The 8,195-nt window shown below is 32.5% G+C and overlaps 1 pseudogene; it reads right to left on the bottom strand.

Annotated features, from left to right (window-relative positions):
* Window positions 1-3,061: 3,061 nt before the first annotated feature.
* On the bottom strand, window positions 3,062-7,481 carry LOC140974598 (uncharacterized; annotated as a pseudogene).
* Between the last annotated feature and the right edge of the window lie 714 nt (window positions 7,482-8,195).

The following is an 8,195-nucleotide window of genomic DNA, read 5'->3' as shown; positions in this document are numbered from 1 at the left end:
ACAGGTCTAAGAATCATCTTAATCCCATTTGCAACGCCAAGTTTATTCTTGTTTTATCGAACCTGTAAAAAATAGTAAAAACTTGTAATTACACAACAACTTATATTTTATACAATTTATTATAAAACATATAATATTTAAACATTTAATAAAACAAAAACTATATATTTATATTATAAAATATTTAATTAATGTACAATTTTTATGTCTATCACACCTCCCAACCAGCTTATTGCTAGTCCCTAGCAATTTAAGCGTTAATAGCAATACAAAACATATTGATTAATTTAAATAGAAATGTAATCAAAACTATCTAAGTGTTTAAATTAAATTTGAAAACTGTCAAAGTTATATCAAGATCATCATAATTATAATTTATGAAATAATTTGAGATGATCAATTCAAAGCTTATTTCAGGTAGTTAAATGTACACGGCCTTCAGAAATTCCTAGTAAGAGTCTCAAATCCATATCCTCACAGGTTAATAAATGTTTCAATTTATGGCAACGATTTCTCTCGTGGAGTTGGAATACAGATAAATGCTCAGAAAAATGGTTTACATAATGCAGACAGACAAACGAGCCAAACTAATCAAAAGATAGAAAATTCATTGATTCAAAATCTAGTTGTTCTTATTATATATTTTTTCCTGATTTTTTTTTTCATAACATCATGGAATCAGACTAAGTTTATGCTTCTTGACCACATATTTATTTAATTTGTACAATAAATTTCTCTCTTTCTTTCTTTTTTTTTATGAGAGATATATGGGTCGTAGCATATAACTTAAAAATTACATAGATCTTCAATATCTTTCTTTTTGTATTTTTCTTCTTTTTTTTCAGGAAATATCATTTTTTTTTCAAAATAAGAACTCAAGATCTAAACAATAGATAGTCTCTCTCATGATCAATAAAGGCTCGAAAGCTGTTTTCTCAGTCCTCTCCACTCAGTCACAAAATATGTGTGAGTTTAAAATTTTAGGCACTCTTATAAGGTATATCTTGGGCCATATACTTTAATACCTGATTTTATCACACTGGTTAATCACTAAAAAAGGTTTCATAAATCATATTTTATATTGATCAGAATATTAAAATTGACATTTTTTTTCGAATAAAAATTTAAACATCATTAAATAGATTAATACATGTTCTAATTTAAACCTTTCAAACATGTAATGTATGATATTTTTGCAAAAATTACTAAGATACAAACAATAAACATGGTTTTATTTTAAAATAATATATTTTTTTATTTTTATTTTAATTTTTTTTAATTTTTTTTTATAAGTTTGTTCTCTCCCCAATCAGAATATGACATTGTCCCTAATGTCAAAATAACTATTAATAAAGAGTACATAATGAAAGAGATATCACCTGGAATTTTATTGAAGATAACAAACTGAAACAAACGCAAACCAATCCACGACTTTTGAATCAATGATCCAACTTCCTTTTCTTATTGCTTGATTGCGACCAATTGATCTTTGTTATCATCGGATCAGGCTTATGAACAAAAGCTTCCAAATCATCAATTAATTGGTCGGCAGTCGAAGCACAGATGAGCATTCGTCGTGAATTTTCTGAAATGAAATTCTGTTCCACAGCTTTATCAAGAAATGTCAACAAACTGTCATAATAATTATTGATATTCAACAAGCCCACAGGTTTATTTTGGATATTAAGTTGTGCCCAAGAAACAGTGTGAAAAATTTCTTTTAATGTACCAAAACCACCGGGTAGTGCGATAAAAGCATCAGAATTTTCAATCATTTGAGTGATTCTTTCATACATAGAAAAAAATTTTAATTCCTCCCCAATCGTAACACCTGTAATATTTTCTCCAGCTAAAGCTGTAGGAATAATACCCAAAACCTGACTACCTCCAAGATGAGCAGATGTTGAAACAGATCCCATTAACCCAATATTACCTCCCCCATATACCAAGTGAATTTTTCTCTCAGCCAATATCTTTCCAAGATTATTCGCTGCTTCTACAAACACTTCATTGTTTCCATGACTCGACCCACAAAATACACAAATATTTTTCAATGATTGTGCAGAGGTTCAAGCCATGTTTTTTTACTTTCTTCTTTTTTTCTGCGAAAATAGAGAGAAAGATGAGAGATTTTATAGGGGTAATATGTTATCAGGACAAAACTATGGGTCACAGTTGTAAACAGAATAAACAGTAAAAACAATAATGACACACATGCATGTAAACAGTAGTATGATTGTGACTCATAATTTTCCTCTGGTTTTACGTCCAGAAACGGCTTCAACGCCTTCTATAAGTCGAGGATATCCTTCCCATCCAATTTTCTTATAAATTGGCAAACAGGGTCTTTTTTAGTCAGATTCCCAAGACTATGACGCTCATCTTGGAATTGTTTCCATAAACGGAGAAGTTCAATATGCACATGTCCACTAGAATGCGTCTCAAGAGTCAATAAGATGTTATCTAAAAACTCCTTACTAAGCCCATTCTTAATGAAACCAATTTCATCTTCTCTGTTATTGGAAACACATCCCAAAGATCTGAATCGTTTGTCACAAGTCCATCTTGCACACTTATGACAAACCCCTAAACTTTTGGCCCTTCGTTTTTTCGCATAAGTGCTTTTTCCTAATCCAGGCAAATACCGAATGAGCAATGATTGTGGAACTTCTCCTCCTAATCGGACCTTAGCTTCTATTACAAGACGAATATCTTCTGAAATTCCTTTTTGCATTAGCAATCTCAATCTTTCACACATTCCTGCATAAATTTTTCTTAGAACATTTTCAGAAATAGAGGGAAAATATTTACAAATTTTTTAGAGAATTTCATCTATTTTGAAAAGAAAAGAAATGATTTTTTTTGTATCAGCAATTATGGGAAACTGATTAAACCGACTATGAGAGTCACGGAGTACCGTTATCCGCCATTTAATCGAGAAAATAAAAGGATTAAGGAAACCTGAAATAAAAACAAACAAAATTAAATGCAACAAAAAAAAAATCAAGGATCGGAAAGGGAAATAAACTCTTCTTGAAAGATTTCATTTTCCAAAAATAGTTTAAGCCTTTGACCATTCACTTTAAAAACATCACCGTTTTTAGATTTTCAATATCCACAGCTCCATAAGTATACACATGCTTTACAACATATGGGCCTGTTCAACTTGATCGTAATTTTCCTGGGAATATGTGAAGTCGAGAATTATAAAGCAAAACTTTTTTACCAATCTCAAAAGATTTTCTAAGAATTGTTTTATCATGAAATGATTTGATTTTTGCTTTATAAATCTTTGAATTCTCATACGCGTCATTTCTGAGTTCATCAAGTTCATTAAGTTGCAATTTACGCAATTTGTTGCCATCATCCATGCTTGAATTTAAAGTTTTGATCGCCCAATAAGCTTTATGTTCCAATTACACAGGCAAATGACAATATTTTCCATAAACCAACCTATAGGGAGAAATATTCAATGCTGTTTTAAAAGCTGTTCGATATGCCCAAAGTGCATCATTAAGTCGCAGAGACCAATCTTTTCTATTTGAGTTAACAGTTTTTTCCAAAATTTGCTTTATCTCCCTATTAGCTAATTCAACTTGTCCATTTGTTTGAGTATGATAAGGAGTAGTTACTTTGTGACTAATACCATATTTTTTCATTAATGAAGCAAATGGTTTATTAACAAAGTGAGTTCACCCATCACTTATCATGGCTCGAGGAATTCCAAACCTACTAAAAATAATTTCTTTTAAAAATTTGATGACGATTTTATGATCATTTGTTCGACATGGAATTGCCTCTATCCAGTTGGAAACATAATCAACTGCAACTAAAATATACAAGTATCCAAACGACGGTGGAAAAGGTCCCATAAAATCTATTCCCCAACAATCAAATATTTCAATTTCAATAATAGGATTCAAAGGCAGCATGTTTCTTTTTGAAATCGCACCCAATTTTTGACAATTTTCACAGATCTTGCAGATTTCGTGGGTGTCTTTAAACAAAGTGGGCCAATAAAACCCACACTGCAAGATTTGTGCAGCTGTTTCTTTGAAGAAAAATGTCCTCTGCATGCTTCTGAATGACAAAATTTAATGACACTACTAACCTCATTGTCAGGTATGCAACGTCGAAAAATTTGATCCGGACAATACTTGAACAGATACGGATCATCCCAATAAAAGTTTTTTACCTCATTCAAAAATTTTCTTTTATCTTGAGAACTCCATTGCGGTGGCATTTTTCCTGTCACAAGAAAATTTACTATGTTAGCAAACCAAGGTGTAGTAGTAACTGAAAATAGATGTTCATCAGGAAAATTATCGTTAATTGGTGTCATTTCACAAGATGATCCTGTTACTAGTCTCGATAAATGATCGGCTACGACATTCTCGGTTCCTTTTTTATCTTTGATCACAATGTCAAATTCTTGGAGCAACAAAATCCATCGTATCAGTCGTGGCTTTGCATCCTGTTTGGTCAACAAATATCTAATAGCAGAATGATCAGTAAACACGATAGTCGTTGATCCAATCAAATAAGAACGAAATTTATCTAATGCAAATATTACAGCAAGTAGTTCTTTTTCAGTTGTGGAGTAATTCATTTGAGCATTGTTTAAAGTTCTACTTGCATAATATATCACATAAGGCTTACCGTTTCTTCTTTGACCCAATACTGCACCGACTGCATAATCACTCGCATCGCACATGATTTCAAATGGTAAAGACCAATCAGGAGGTTGCATGATAGGAGCTGATGTTAAATGTCGAATGATTTTATCAAAAGCATTTTGACATTCTTGAGTCCACTCAAATGCACTGTCTTTTGTTAAGAGGTTACAAATGGGTTTAGAGATTAAACTAAAGTCCTTTATAAACCTCCTATAAAATCCAGCATGTCCCAAAAATGAGCGAATTTCTTTAATGGTTTTTGGAGGGGGTAAATTGGCAATGACATCAACTTTTGCTTTATCAACTTCAATTCCATGAGATGACACGACATGTCCCAAAACAATTCCAGAAGTAATCATGTAATGACATTTTTCCCAATTTAAAATAAGACCTTTTTCCTCGCATCTTTTTAAAACTTTTTCCAAATTTTCAAGACAATTATCAAATGTATTCCCAAAGACAGTTAAATCATCCATGAAAATTTCCAAACAATTTTCAACCATGTCGCAAAAAATGCTTAGCATACATCTTTGAAATGTTGCTGGGGCATTGCATAATCCAAATGGCATCCTTCTAAATGCAAATGTTCCAAAAGGACATGTGAATGTAGTTTTATCTTGATCTTCGAGTGCATTGGGAATTTGATAATAACCTGAATATCCATCAAGAAAACAGTAGTATGGATGACCTGCTACTCTTTCTAAAATTTGATCCAAAAACGGTAATGGAAAATGATCTTTTCTAGTGGCGTCATTTAATTTTCTATAATCAATACACATCCGCCAACTAGATTGGACTCGACTTGTTAACAATTCACCTTTTTCATTTTTTATCACTGTGATGCCAGATTTTTTCGTAACTACTTGTGTTGGGCTTACCCACTTACTATCAGAAACATGGTAGATAATCCCAACATCAAGTAGTTTGAGAACTTCAGTTTTCNTGAAATGCAAATATTACAGCAAGTAGTTCTTTTTCAGTCGTGGAGTAATTCATTTGAGCATTGTTTAAAGTTCTACTTGCATAATATATCACATAAGCTTACCGTTTCTTCTTTGACCCAATACTGCACCGACTGCATAATCACTCGCATCGCACATGATTTCAAATGGTAAAGACCAATCAGGAGTTTGCATGATAGGAGCTAATGTTAAATGTCGAATGATTTTATCAAAAGCATTTTGACATTCTTGAGTCCACTCAAATGTACTGTCNTCAACCAATTGTATTTTTATGTCTTTTAAGCATATCAACTAATTTACCTTCTTCATCACTTGCTAGTTTGGAAGAAATTACCACCGGATATGTTTCATCTTCTCCAAGAAATGCATACTTCAATTCTTCTGGCAAGGGTTTTAACTCCAATATGGGTGGTTCGTCTTTGTTCTCATATTTTGCATCAAATTCTTTCTCTGATCCTGGTAACGAGTGATAGCTGATAAAATCATCAAGATCAATTTCAATATTTTCTTTAACAGTTTCAATTGAACAAATATCTAATTGATCACGAGTACTCCCTTCTTGAATGTTTTCTTCCACAAGAGTTTCAATAAGATTTTCATCTTCACTTTCATCTCCTTTGTCATGTGGTTGCTTACAAAGATTAAACACATTAAGCTCCAAGGTCATGTTACCAAATGACAACTTCATTATTCCATTCCTGCAATTTATAAGAGCATTAGAAGTTGCTAAAAATGGACGACCTAAAATTACAGGAATTGCATTACAAGCTTCGATAGGTTGTGTATCTAAAACTATGAAATCGACAGGATATACAAAGTTATCAACTTGGACCAACACGTCTTCTACCATACCTCTTGGCACTTTAACAGATCTATCAGCAAGTAAAAGTGTTACCGAAGTAGGTTTTAACTCGCCTAGATTGAGTTCTTGATAAACTGAATATGGAAGTAAATTCACACTAGCTCCAAGGTCAAGCAAGGCTTTTTTAATCTTTCGTTCTCCAATAATACAAGAAATAGTAGGACAACCAGGGTCTTTGTATTTCAAAGCATTATTATTTTGAATGATTGCACTTACTTGTTCGGCTAAAAATGCTTTCTTTTTCACATTCAATTTTCTTTTCACAGTGCACAAGTCTTTCAAAAATTTGGCATATGATGGTACCTGTTTTATTGCATCTAATAAAGGAATATTAACTTTTACTTGTTTAAAAATATCATATATATCAGAATTCAAATTTGATTTTTTTGTATTTTTCAATGCATGAGGGAATGGTGGTGACACTGTCTGTTGAACCTCCTCTTCGCAAGTTATGGGTTCCACTTCCTTACCCTTTGGAGTTGATTTATCATCATCTTCACAAGGTTCAAGAATGGATTTTTCCACAACCTTACCACTTCGAAGGGTAATAACAGATTTTACCTGATCCATCGGTTGAGTTCCAGAAGTTCCAGTTTGTGAATGATGATCCTTGGGATTAGGCAGAGGTTGTGAAGGAAATTTACCTTTTTCATGAACATTAAGTGCAGATGCAAATTTAGCAAGAGTATCTTTCAAATCTGTCATGGTTTGAGCAGTTTGAGTATTGATAGACTCTTGCTTTGCAATGAAAGAATTCAATATATCTTCCAAATTCCTTTTAGGTGGAGGAACATAAGGTGCATAATTTTGAAAATTTTGTTGATTTTGGAAATGTGGTTGTGAAAATTGTGCAGCATTATCATTCCTCCAACTAAAATTTGGATGATTTCGCCAACCTGGATTGTAACTTTGAGAAAATGGTTCAAAATTTGGCCTTTTGAGATTGTTTAAAACATTGGCTTGTTCATGGAGACATTCTTTAAAAGAAGGCAAAGTGGGACAATCTTTTGTAGAATGATCACTTGTATCACAGATGTGACATGCAATTTCTTGAACAGATTTTAATTGACCATTCTTTTTCAATTCAAGTGCCTCAACTTTTCTTGCCAAAGAGGTAAATCTAGCTTGAAGATCATGTTCATCTTTGAGAGTGTACATACCTCCACCAGATGTAGGAGATTGAATCTTGTTTGATGGTTCGATTGTACCTATAGTGTCCCAATTTTGAGCATTTTCAGCTAATGAATCGAGATACTCAATTGCCTCATTTGGATCTTTATCTTCAAATGTTCCATTACACATAAATTCAACCATTTGCCTATCTTTAGGTGTTAAGCCTTCATAAAATTGAGAAACAACTCTCCAAATTTCAAAACCATGATGTGGACAAAGATTAAGCAATTCTTTATATCTATCCCAACACTGATAAAAAGTTTCTCCTTGTTTTTGAGTGAAAGTGATGATTTGCCTTTTGAAAGAATTTGTTCTATGAGATGGAAAAAACTTTTTCAAAAATTGTTGTTGCAATTCATCCCAAGTTCGAATGGATCCCGATCTAAGATTTTGTAGCCAATTTTTAGCTTTCTCTTTTAAAGAAAAAAGAAAAAGCTTAAGTCGAATGGTGTTCATGCTACAATTTAGCTCATTATATGTGTTGCACACTTTTTCAAACTCTCGTAAATGCATGTATGGATT

The sequence above is a fragment of the Primulina huaijiensis genome, chromosome 3, assembly GCF_012295235.1.
Source record: "Primulina huaijiensis isolate GDHJ02 chromosome 3, ASM1229523v2, whole genome shotgun sequence".
NCBI lineage: Eukaryota > Viridiplantae > Streptophyta > Magnoliopsida > Lamiales > Gesneriaceae > Primulina > Primulina huaijiensis.
This window is presented reverse-complemented; position numbering and strand designations above follow the sequence as displayed.